Source organism: Apaloderma vittatum, unplaced genomic scaffold (genome assembly GCF_000703405.1).
Source record: "Apaloderma vittatum isolate BGI_N311 unplaced genomic scaffold, ASM70340v1 scaffold39, whole genome shotgun sequence".
Taxonomy (NCBI): Eukaryota; Metazoa; Chordata; class Aves; order Trogoniformes; family Trogonidae; genus Apaloderma; species Apaloderma vittatum.
In genome coordinates, this window is record NW_009733306.1 from 11,164 (window position 1) to 23,313 (window position 12,150).

The 12,150-nt window shown below is 42.2% G+C and overlaps 1 protein-coding gene across 1 annotated transcript in view; it reads left to right on the top strand.

The window, feature by feature from the left end:
* The first annotated feature begins 1,528 nt into the window (after positions 1-1,528).
* Positions 1,529-12,150, top strand: part of SGCD (sarcoglycan, delta (35kDa dystrophin-associated glycoprotein)) — a 190,483-nt gene continuing 179,861 nt past the window's right edge. The window contains exon 1 of the mRNA XM_009875809.1: positions 1,529-1,714. The gene's annotated coding sequence lies outside the window, so the exon portion shown is untranslated. The remainder of the gene's footprint in view (positions 1,715-12,150) is intronic.

Genomic DNA, 12,150 nt, shown 5'->3' on the forward strand with positions numbered 1-12,150 from the left:
GCCTGGAAGAGGACAGGAGGTGTGAAGGTCCACTTCTGTCCTTCATGTTCACATCGAGGCAGGAGGTCTGAAAATGTGCACCAAGAAATACAGGCCTGGGCTCAGCTGTCCTGATGCCTTTTATATCTCACAAACTCTTCCACATGTAGAGCCTTTAGGTGTGGTTTGTAACATAAACCACTTATAAATGGTCTGGTGAAGTAGTTAGTGCTAAATAAAGTGAATATATTTAGTTGTTCTGACATGTGTGACCATGCTTGCTGTGTGGACCTTTTGTAAAAATCTGTGTTTAATTAAAAAAAAAAGAAGCAGTATAATGCAAATTTTCAATATGGACAGTTTTATATGCTGGTTACTGAAATCTTCCTGTTGCAAGCCCAAAACCTAGTAGGTCTTCTAGATAGGTGTAACCTGTTTGCAGGTTCAGGATTTTTTGTGAGGATATAATAGGATTTTGTGACATTTTGAGCTATTACAGGCTTTATTCTGTGTAGGAGAGCTCTAAGGAATAAATATGCCTGTATATCCTTTTTTTTTTTTTCCTTCTAATTTCTAGGCAAAGTTAGACTATGTTCGTGGCTGCTGTGTCACATTAATGTTAGAAAAGCACCTCTGAGCCCTATTTAAGGACACAGGGGCTTTGGGAGGTTGAATCCTGCTCTTTGCCTGGTCCTTGCCTGCTCTGTGCAGCCTGGTCTTGCTTCTCAGACTGAGTTGTCTGGGTGAGGGAAGTCCTTTGAGTATTTTCCTGTGTGCCAGGGATTAGGGATGATTAACGCAATGACAGTGGTGCACATCTGAGCTTCTTGGTGCTTCTCTAAGGCTTGTGGTTGCTGCCAGGGGGTCGTCTCCATCACTGTCTTCTCTTCTGGGTGTTCACAGTGAGGTCCCCATGTTCATGGCCAGTGCCAGGGTGTGACCTCTTGGAAACACCAAGCAGATGTAGCAGTGGTAGTGAGCTCCCAGGGCCGTCTAGCTGTCTCTGACAATTGCTTTGGAGGCTGAACTTACGGACCACATTGCTGCCTGTCAGGCTGGCAGTCGCCACTCCCCATCAGCTGCAAGGTCCTAACGCGATTGTCTCTTTGGGACCGTTGGATTCCTTGAGTGAGAGTCATTTTAACAGTGCAAAGTATTAAGACTGAGGTGATGTCTCTGCCTTTAATGTGAAAACCGTGTTATTTTGCAGAAGAGCCATAATGAATTAAAATATTCCCTGTGGAGAAATATATTACTTACTTTCTTTTTACGATATTGAACTGGAATGAAAAGCAGCTGGGCTGGCTTTCATTTCCTGGTGTAGGGACACCATTGAAGTACTGTGAAGCAGGACTAGCTTTGCACCATAGTTCTTGAATTCAAAGATTGTCCTCCGAAGGTGCCACGCGTGATGGATTGTCACAGGCTCTTTGTCCTGCCTTGACATTTCATTCCTATCTGATGTTGTCTTATGTTCTGCTCTGAATCTGCCAAACAACTGACCCTAGAATTTAATGCCACACCTTCTTCTCTTTTCTTTCCTGAACAGCGTCATTCGCAGCTGAGGCTCTGAAATCCTGGAGGACACTGCATCTTCCTCAGGGACACAGGCAAGGGGGAGCTGGAGCCTTTGGGGAGCTCTGAAAGGAATTGTGGTTGGTGGCTGCCTGAGGAACTTACCTTCACACCAATGTTGCTCTGAAACGAGTTGTGTCCAAAATTCAGGTTTGGTAAGGTATGTCAATTTTTCCTCTGCTCTTGGCTTTTTGCTCGTTTCTGAATACCTGCATGTGTGGAAAATAGAAAATTAGCAGTGTTTGTGTTTATTGCTGTATACGTGCCATGCTTATAATACTTCTGTAAATAACCTTTTCTCTCCCTGAATTTGGAGAGCTTTCATCAAGAGTGAAGTGTTTTTAAAGTCTTGGGCTTGAGGGTATGTGTGTTTATATCAAGTGCTTTATTGAACAAAATGTTCGCTGATGGTTATATTTTACTGTTGGTGATGTATACTTGGTGATAGACGTTGGAAAAACCTCGCTTGTGTTTCACTAATATCTGCAGTTCAGAGGGTCAGAGGTGAAAAAAAACCCAAAGGATGCTGGAAAAGCCCGTTTGCAGTACAGCCCTGTGCTTTCCTGTGTGATTTGTATATTCTTGTTGTTTGCCACAGACAGAAATAATACCAATTTCTTGCACAATCACATGTGCCCCCTTTACTGTGTAGCACTTAGTTTTTGCGTATATGGAGATTCTCTGGTCCTTGTTTATGTTGTAACTTTAACAAGGCAATACACAACTATCTTTTAACAAGAAATTGAGGGCCAGTACTTAAGGGGATGTATTGTGGACAGAGCTTGTGCTTTAGAAACATTTAGGGTAATATACTCTCTGATTCTATGACTTCTTTTATCTAGGCCAAATTATTGTGTGAAGGCAAAGTTTGCTAATAAAATCCACCAAAATTTTAAGTATTGGATCCTAGATCTCATTAGAATGGTATCAGAATGCTCTCCTTTTTCATTTAACACATGGGTATTGCCGTCTCATATATGACTGAACCAGCAGTGTGGTCTTGTTGAACGATGTAACACCTGCGCTTGGGGTTAGTGGAGGAGGGGGGCAAAGGAAAAAAAAAGTCAAAGTCTCCAAGAAAATGTGAAGCATCCAGGTGAGTATGCATTCATTCTGCTTTTGATCCACTTCAGCAGCAGCGTTACCTCTGGACATCAGAGGCTCAAACTCTCACGCTTCAGCTGAGCTCTGCCGGGACTGCCCGTCTCCAGTGACTGCAGAAAAATATTGGTGGGAATAGCTTAAATTAGGTGCTTAACTTTTAAATGTCGAGTGTCGAGAAAGGTCTGTTCCAGCCACAGCACATGCTGTTAATTTGTACAGGCATTTCAAGAAGACAACGCTGTTGTCAGGGAGGAGAGGTTCCCATCATTAAATCTGCTGCCGTGCTTACTGGGTTCATCTGTCTGCTCTGGTGACACCTGGTTTCTAGAAGAGGAGGTTGTTAAGCATTACTCATGCCTTTGTTACCATCTTCACTTGTTTATTTTCAAGCTTCTGCTCTTGTGATTATAATCCCTTAAAGGGAAAGCCATAGGAAAGGTATTTTATAATCGAGAGGGCTTATTGACTCCTACGGAGAAATACTTTGCACTATTATAATATAGAAATCACAACAAGGTGTGTGTTCCCTGTTTCTGTGTGAGATTGGTAGGTTAAAGCATGTAAATCCTCCTTGCAATGAGCAGGTGTGTTTTGCTGGTTGCGCAGGGTGTGTGAGGGTCCGCAGCAGAGCGGCTGGGGGCTGATGTGACCACGGTGCTGACCCTGGCTCGGGCAGGATGGTGCTGAGACGAGCTCCCCACGTCCTTCTCACCTGAGCCGGTCTGATTCTCGGTCTAAAGATCACATCTCAGGCTGCAGCGTGAGTAGTGCTCCAGTTGAGGGGTTATGCAGAACCTCTTGTTTCAGAGGGCAAAGAGCATTTTCCACACAATTTATGCAAAACTGTTACTTAGGCATTAAACTCTAGGCTGGACTTCGCTTATATTTTTGCATTTAATTTTGCAACTTCAGTCTTATTTAAGGAAAACTCACATTTATGGAAACTTGGTCTTTAAATATGTTGCAAATTGAGAAAATTGCCCTGAAGTTCAGAGTTGGAACCGCTGCTGTTGTTCATCCGAATAGCTAAGACCCATTCCTATCCTTCAGCTTGAGGGCTCATGCAAGCTTAGCAGAGGAATTGACTACCGTGAACTTGATCTGTTCCCGTGACACTCTTGTAAGACACGAGTGCTACCTATCCCTGTTTTACAGGTAGTGCGTAAGGACCAGTCAATTCTAGATCACTTCTAAGCAGTAAACATCTGTCTCTGTGATCACACGTGCAAAAGGTGCGTCTGATGCCCATAGCTGGGGGCACGAAAGCAGCCTTGGCTGAGCAGATGAGTCTGTAGGGCAAAGCATGAGGTTTCCACCTGAGGTCACCGCTCCAATCTAATCTGGTTTCTTCCATGTGCCCTGTTCCCCCAAGTAAAGGGGTTTTTAAGGGATTATAGGAACACTGAATGACAGCAGGACCCACGTTTGCTCTGTATCTCTGCTGGAAATGGCAACATATGTCCAAATGATGTTAGCTGCACTCATTCATCCTTGCAGCAGAATGTTGTTTGCTCATGTGAGACAAGCAAATTCCCTTTTAGCAGCATTTATGCAATTGTGGTGATAGTAATCTTACTGTGTAAGGAACTATTTTAAATGGATCTGTAGGTAACATGCAGAGTAATATTTTTTTCTTAAATTACTCATTTTTTAGATTAGTAGAATTGGGTCAGTAAAAGGCTCTGTTCTGCTGTAAAAGCACATTTAATAAGTATGTAAGATAAAAATTTTAAGTAGCCATTAAACATAGTAAATAAAATTTATCTTGCAAGTAGAATTGGAAAAAGCCCTGTTCATCTAATGTGTTTTATGGATCTCATAGCAATTAATTGTCTTCGTTGCATGGACATAAATCCTCAGTGTAATTCACCTTTTTCAAGTGGGTTGCTGTGGAACTTTTCCCTTTGCTTTGTTTAGGCTGTAATATTATTTCTCTTTTTTTTAAAGTTGAATCTCAATGTCAGGTCTTTTACCATTCCCAAATGTTCTGTAAATCAGCGATGGTGGTGCAGCTGTGATGGTCTCACAGAGGTGAAGCAGAGCACTTCCACATTCAAGCCCTGCTTGACCTACAGCAGAGCAGTGGGCAGGTGTCCTTTTCTCACTCACAATATTATATGGTCTGATAGAAAGTTATTATTTCTTTCTTCAAATCTGTCTTGCTTGCTATGTGATTTCTTTTATTAAATCGTAAACACATACTTTTTTTCATGGGCCTGTGGGTCTAGATATCAAATAAAACCTTAATGATGGAGCATTCCAGTGGTTTGATGAGGGGTGCAGGTCTACTGTCTGTGTCTGAAAATGTGTCAGTAAAATTGTCCTCCTACATTATTAGAAGGAAAATTTCAGCTGGAGCATCATTGGATGCCTCCTTGAATTTCCAAATTCAGATTACTTTGAATAAAGTCTTCATTCTTCATGACTGAATTTTGCACACCAGATATGAGAACAGCACCACAAGCAGGGTTGCTATTTACCTGTTTTTTGTCAGCGAGCAGGCTGAGCTTGTTTGTATGAGTAACTTTTATGAAATGTTTTCTAGTGTTTCCCTGAACTGTTTTTCCAGGGTAAGGAAATAAAATAGTTATTATGTTTGCATGTTTTGTTGCAAGAGCAGCAGACTGACTGTTAATGAATCAGTTCCCGTGATGACACCACTTTTGCAACCCTGTTCACTCAAGTTCTCCCGACGGGTCTTTTATTGAATCCATCAGCCTGACACATATCAAAGCACAATTTCTGATAACAAATATCTTGGTGTAAAATGAATTTAAAAATTGGTATCAGCAACAGAAGCGAGTTGAATTTCTGAAATAAAATAGGAAACTAACATGGAATGCTGAAGATATCAATCACAGAACAGTAATATAACAGTTCTTAACCCGGTCTCCTGAAGTACTGAGAAGACAATGGGTCTGCCCAAAGTCCTACAGATGCGCTTGTTCCTGGGCTGCCAGCCTGAGGCTCTGCCTTCTGGACTCTGGCATTTGTAGTGTTGCTTCAGAGAGCATGATGTAGTGGTTTATGTTGAAGACCCTTGTCCTGTGAGGATGAGCAACCTCCTTGTAATTGCAGTTTGGAGGCCCGTGTCCTCTGCAGAGCTGCTGCTTGGCAGCCTGTGGGCCGTGTCTTGGGCAGGGTCTAGCTGGGATGGAAAAAAGGCCTGTGTTTCTTTGAGCTGCAGATGTTTTAAAATTATGTGGCTCAAAACCTTCTTCTGAAAACATGTTTCCATATCTGGTTGCAGCCTTCTCCTATCTGTCTTTTTCTCTATCCTTGCATCGATTCGATGATAAGCAGCTTCAGTCAGGGCTGCCTTTGCACCCAGGTTCAATTACCTCTTATTTTTGGCTAGCACACATACTATAAGTATTAGCTAATAATAATCATGCTCTTTTTTTGCTCTGTGGCATGCCTGCTCTTTGGATAAGTATCCACTGGCAGTTTGCAGACTAGTAGAGAGGAGGAGGAGGGCGGCCAACAGTTGATGTGGAAAATTAATTATGAACTACCACGCTTCTGCCATGTAGTTAAGGTAGGTCTGCTTTCCAAGCTTTAAATCCAGCCTGGCAGAAAAAAAAAGGAGGAGAAAACTTCGTTTCCTTCCTCAAATAGTGGGAGCATTGCCAGAGCAAAGCTTAGTGGAGAACGTCACATATGGGACTGATCGCTCAGGATGCATTTACTCTAAATCACTCTAGAGCATTTACTGCTCTGCCTGCAGCTGTGACACCACCCTGGCAGTAATTTTTACCTTTTGTTGGACAAATGCGAGCTTAATTGTGCATGTGTTGATAAAGGCCTGTGTGTGTGTGATAGGGAACTCACCCATGTCCCCTGTGCAGTCAGTGAGCAACATTTTGTGTTTCTTTATAGCGGTCACTTGGTAACATTTGGGTTCAGCTTGTTATATTTTCGCCCTTCAGGGCAACATATTTATTTCATAATGATCTGCAAAAACTGGCCTGTGATGTAGAGGGAGGGGAGTTTGACAGGCACCATGTAAGCCCTGGGAATGTAATTACCTTAAGGAGCAGTTCTGTCCCTGAACAGCCTCTGTCTTAAGGATCGCAGAAGTAATTGCTGGAAGCCCGGGCACCGTGTGCACTTTGGGAGCTGTTCTGGCCATATAATCACGTGTGGGTCCTACTAGCTCGAGTTGGGCAGTGTGGAGCCAGCATGGCACAACTGAAGTGCCAAGGATGCCTTTCCTTAGATAGCTCTGTAGGATGCATGGAAGAGCCTGAAAGAGAGAGCACTTTGGAAAGCCCTGACAGCTTTTGTGAGTGACTGTTTGGGGCTGAGCTAAAGAAATGAGTGTTTGGTGTAATGAAATGGTGCCTTTGCTTAGTCTAAAGGATATTGAAGTGTGTGATGGAAACAGCCTTGCAAAGCCACAACAGTAACTGGTGTGAGGCGTTACAGAGATACTTTGCTGTATTAACAGTGTCTCTTTAGACCAGAAAAAGGCTTTAGGCTGTTTAAGTTTCCAGTTAAGGTACCAGAAGTCTCTGCTTTTCGTAACAAAAATGTTCAATTTATTGTCACAGTTGCTGACTAGTCTGACAGTTAGCTGAGGGGTGATGCTCCTAAGAAGTAGCTCAGATTTTGTAAAGGGACAAATTGCTGGCTGGTGACACAGGTCACAATGTTGTGGCTTCTAGTTTCGTCTTCTGAGCTCTACATGCTGATCGATACAAGCCTCTTTCCAGCGTGGTCATGGAGATTTTTTTTTTTGCAGCCGGGGGACTGTGTTTGGAAGCACAAACCAGTTGTTCAAATTCTTCAGATGTATTGCAAATAATTATGAATGTCTTTCATGAATTGAAGCTGAAACATACTGAAAATATTTGGAAATAAGATACGTGTACAGCCAAGCATTAGCTGTGAGAGTTCTTGCTGGCATTGTTTAATGGGGGCTTTTCAGCTTGTGGTTTCTGCCATGAGTATATAGAAAAGAGCAAAAACTAGGAAGTCAGGGTGGTTGGAGGTGACTAGCAGGAGACATGGCTGCCTTACTTCTCTGGGAGAAAAAGGACAGGAAAGTGGGCAGCATTTCTGTTGATGTGCTGATGCCCCCATGAGTCTTCAGAGCCCCTGCTGGCACTGGCACCCTCAAAGCTAGGTAGCATCTTACTCCTTCGCCACAGCAAATCTTGCCTGTTTTCTCCTGATTAGTCAGTTGGCAATAGGGAGATTTTTTAAAATTTTTTTTTCTCTACTAGATGGGGTAAATAGCTACATTTATGCCTCGCCACATAAGCTTTGTGCCTTTTCGACATATGTGTTTTCCCTTACCTGAGGAACTGACCCCTGTTTGTTTTTTTTTTCCCAATGCTATTGTGCTTTCCAGTCCTGATGTCACGTGAGAAGGAACTCTTTATATGACAACTAATGCAAAACTAAAGACTTGGGCTGGGGGACCAACAAGTTGATGTGCACTCAAGCTGTGTTCTAATGGTGCCATAACCCGCACAGATGGAGAAGCTGAGAACCAAAGCATTTGAAGTAAAGGCTGTAAAAGGCAACGTGAGGCTTAGGAGCGTGCCATGACCCTGGCAGACCTTCTGCCTCTGTCAGGTGCTGGAGGCTCTCAGCTTTTCTTCTGCCCAGCAATATTTTGGAAGGTCTGCACCAGCATGCTGGGAGAGAGAAAATATTAAAAAAAAAAGAATTCAGGAAGTTGTTTTTTCACTGATCCCTTTGTGTTTCATTTACGAAATTGGGTGGGAGAAGTGGTGCTGATGGCCACTGCAGCTGAGGGAACCCTCCCAAGAGTTACTGAGTTTGCAGCTGAAACAGGGAGGTGGGACCCACCCTGAAAGTTGCCCCTTCAATGCTCTTGAAAGGTGAAGCAATAACAAAACAAGTCTTTCTCATTAGAAAGGCTCGTAGGCACCTCTCCTGGACTCAGGAGCAAGGGAGAGGGGGGGTGGGCAGCCCTGCTCTCTGCTTGCCTTCTGTCTGGGAAGAATTTCTGGTTGTTAGTGATTAATTCAAACACTTCTTGTCATGGGTACAGTGTGCACAGAGTGATAAATCTGTGGTGGGTTAGAGGTTGAGGTTGCTCAGTGCTGACAATTAGTTTGAGCCACAGGCTTTGCTTTCATTGGCATTTTCACAGCATTAACCCTGACCTTGTCAATTAAAACCCAGACACATTTTGATGAGGGACATCTTTGGCTAATGATAATTGTAATACTATCACTTTTATGCATTTAAAACCTGTCAGTTAAGCCATGTTTCTTGGAAAATAACTGCCCAAGTTTCACATTGCCTGTGTAACTAGGAAGTGTCTTTCCATTTTTTGAGCTGGCATTTCATCAAAAATGACTAAAAGCAAATGTGGCCATAGCTGTTTGTCTTTGAGCACTTACCAACTTTGTCAGGGTAATTTGACTTTCTCTGCTAAATAAGCAGGTTTATTAGCCTTCACTTTGGAGGCTAGTAAACGTTTGATAATTGCCTAAAGTTGATGATGGGGATTTATACTATTTATTATTGGCTTTTCTAGCTGTTTGACAGTGTAGCTCCAAAGCATGTCCTAGGCAGTGATCCATTTATGCAGCTTTTCATTAGATGAAGGAGGGAGCCTGGGTGTAAGACTAGATTAAGAGACTTGTCTGAGTTGCACAAGAAATCTGCACTAGAATAAAACCCAGAAATCCTGTCTCTGTTCTAGTACATTAACTGCAGTGGGTTTTGATGTGTTTGTATCTGTAAATACTGTGTTTAGATTCTCTGTCAGGCCATAGAAATGAGTATTTAATAGTTGGAATGGGAGTGATAGACACCGGTTGAAAATCCATTGTGGTTTTATTTTAGCATGACATGAAAAATAACAAATTGAAAATCCTGTTTAGTTTTGCATGGAAAAATACTTTGCATTTTTCTGAGAGTTGGTTCATAAGTGATGTCCTTTATGGACAGCTAGAGTAGGGAAGCAAAAAGCTTTATCGAGTGAAACTGTATCTGGATCTTGCAACGTGTTCGGTCTGTGCTTGCTCATACAGGTGGAGAGGACGTTTATTTAGGCATTGCCTTGTTTCTTTGCTAAGAAGTGAATCACTGGCCTTTAGCCAAATCAATTCCCTCTCCCCCTTCCTTTATTTGTCATGTTATTCCTTTAAAATCTAGGTTCTTCAAACAGTCAGCACTTGTGTATTTAAAAACCTCATCAGTCTTATAAAAGGGCTTCTTCTCTGGTCCTTCTCTGAAAGGTGTAGGAGAAGGGACTCTCATTAATTAAAAACATCTCTAGGTGATTCCATCACATAAATAACAATCAGGCTGCCTTATTTCTATAGCAACTGGAGTAATGCCACCACTTGTTAGTAGTTCAAAATTCAGGCCATAGCAAGGACTCTGGAGTAGGGAATTCAGGAACAAAATATTGCATTGAAAAAAGTTTGAGGAATACTAACTGAGAAGTAAATAGACTTATGGTGCTGTGATTGTATTCTGGAACTTAATAGTTGTGCTTTTAGTAAATAGAAATAATAATCCACCTCTGCTCTGGTAGGGCTCTTTTCTTCCCTTTCCTGTATGAACTGACGAGTCTGTAATCCACATTCTGGTGTGTATAGAAATGGCACTGACAACAGCAGAGCTTGACGGCTGTAAATATTATCACATTTTTCCAGTGAGCCTTTAGCAACTGAGCTATGATTTTATGTCTCTCATTACTCTCTTTTTTTTTTTAAGAGTGCATTTCTAAGCATTAGAGGTGATCAGTAAAACCTGACCTACCTTTGCAAGTTAAGTAGGCCTGATTTGAAACTACCAGGCTTAAAGAGATTTGGATTTGCTAACAGTGATTTAAGAGGAAGCAAGGTCCATTTATGTGCAGTCTCTTTTCCACTTTTGAGGTTTGAATTGCATTGGAAAATTTGTTACACTGCGCATTTGAACATGGAAGTTGCAGCTAACACTTCATTGAGCCTGCCATTATGTAGCAGCTGCCTTCTTACCTCACATCTCACTCTATTTTACTGAAAAAGTAATGTAATTAATAGATACAGAACATGCCTAACTGCAGAGTGAAGTCTCCATGAACTTTGAATCCTAGCTCTCAAGATCTGTTTTCATGATGTTCTTGGCACAAAGTTATAAAATGCTCAACGGGAGATTTATTTTTTGTTTGTTTGTTATGCAGGTGGAGTTGTTTTGAAGATTTATTCCGCAGGGAGCTCACTGAAAGCATTAATATGTTAATAAGCGTTCAGTAGAGTCTTCTGAATGGAAGACAAGTCTTCACAGCACCCAGCCGTGTCGCTGGTTGGGCCCCTGCTGCCACCGACAGCAGCTCTGGAGGGGACCTCAGTGCTGTGATTTCAACTGCCTGTCTGTCCTGCCTAGCTGTACACAACCTTTTTACTATTTACTGCTGATTTTCTAATGGCTAAATTTGTTGTTTAACCCTTTGATGACAGTGTGGAAGAAGAGACTGGAAGGGCATCAGGAAGGGACAGATTGCTGCTGTACGGCAGGCTGTTATCTTCCCATCTTGTGACTTGTAAGCATTTAATTTAGGAACCTGAAAGCCATGTGGAATGGTCTCGTGTCATGAAAGACAGGCTTGGTTATACAAATTAAATACTTTACTGGTTTAAAATTAGCCTGATGGGTGTAGTAATAAGTAGGTCATTGAGGCAAATGTGCTGAAATAAAACCTTCCAGCAAGAATGCTGTATCCTGCAGATGTTATCTCTGTTATGGAAAACTGCTTTAGGATGTTTTAAATGTTTTTATGGCGCTTGTTTGTTGTAGCTGTCCAGCTATCTGTTGAGCTAGTTTTTATTACTGTGGCGTGTAGCATGGTGCCTCTGGAGGTTCCAGCTGAGACTGGGCTTAGTACATGTTTTTACTGATGGGGTGTCTCAGTTTCACAAGATAATTATGTGCCAGCTACTCTTCCTGCTCTCTGCGTGGGTCAGATTTAGAGCAAGAGGTACATGGACTCAATAAAAGCATCAGAAGGCGCTTCTGCTCAAATATTGATGGATGCTTCTGTTGTTTTACATGGGCTTTGTGTGTGTTAATTTTGACTTATGTGCATGCATGCTCATACTCTGTTGGAGTGGTTATTAATAAACACTGTTATTAATGAGACATTTTTTTCTTAAATGGTTTTATCTGTCTCTATGAGCAGATTGAGCCCTACTTGCTCCGTACTGGAGAAGGAGGTCATACATGACAGTACTTGGCTGAAAGAGTTTTCATGTCAAAAACCAAAGTATAGTGGGTGAAGGAGACAGGTTTGCCGGTGAGTGCGGAGGCGACAGATGGAGCACAGCGGTGACGATGAGAGATGTGCAGAGCTCCACGTGTTGCGGGGCATCAATGATCAAAACTCCTCTTTGTTGTGGTGCCCATACAGGGCTCACAGCAATCAGGGATTTGGTTTGCTGAGACTAACTCCTGCCTTGTTAGCTACTGTTTCCTGATTATTTTTGCCTATATCCATCTGCTGCTTCTTTTCTGTTAGAG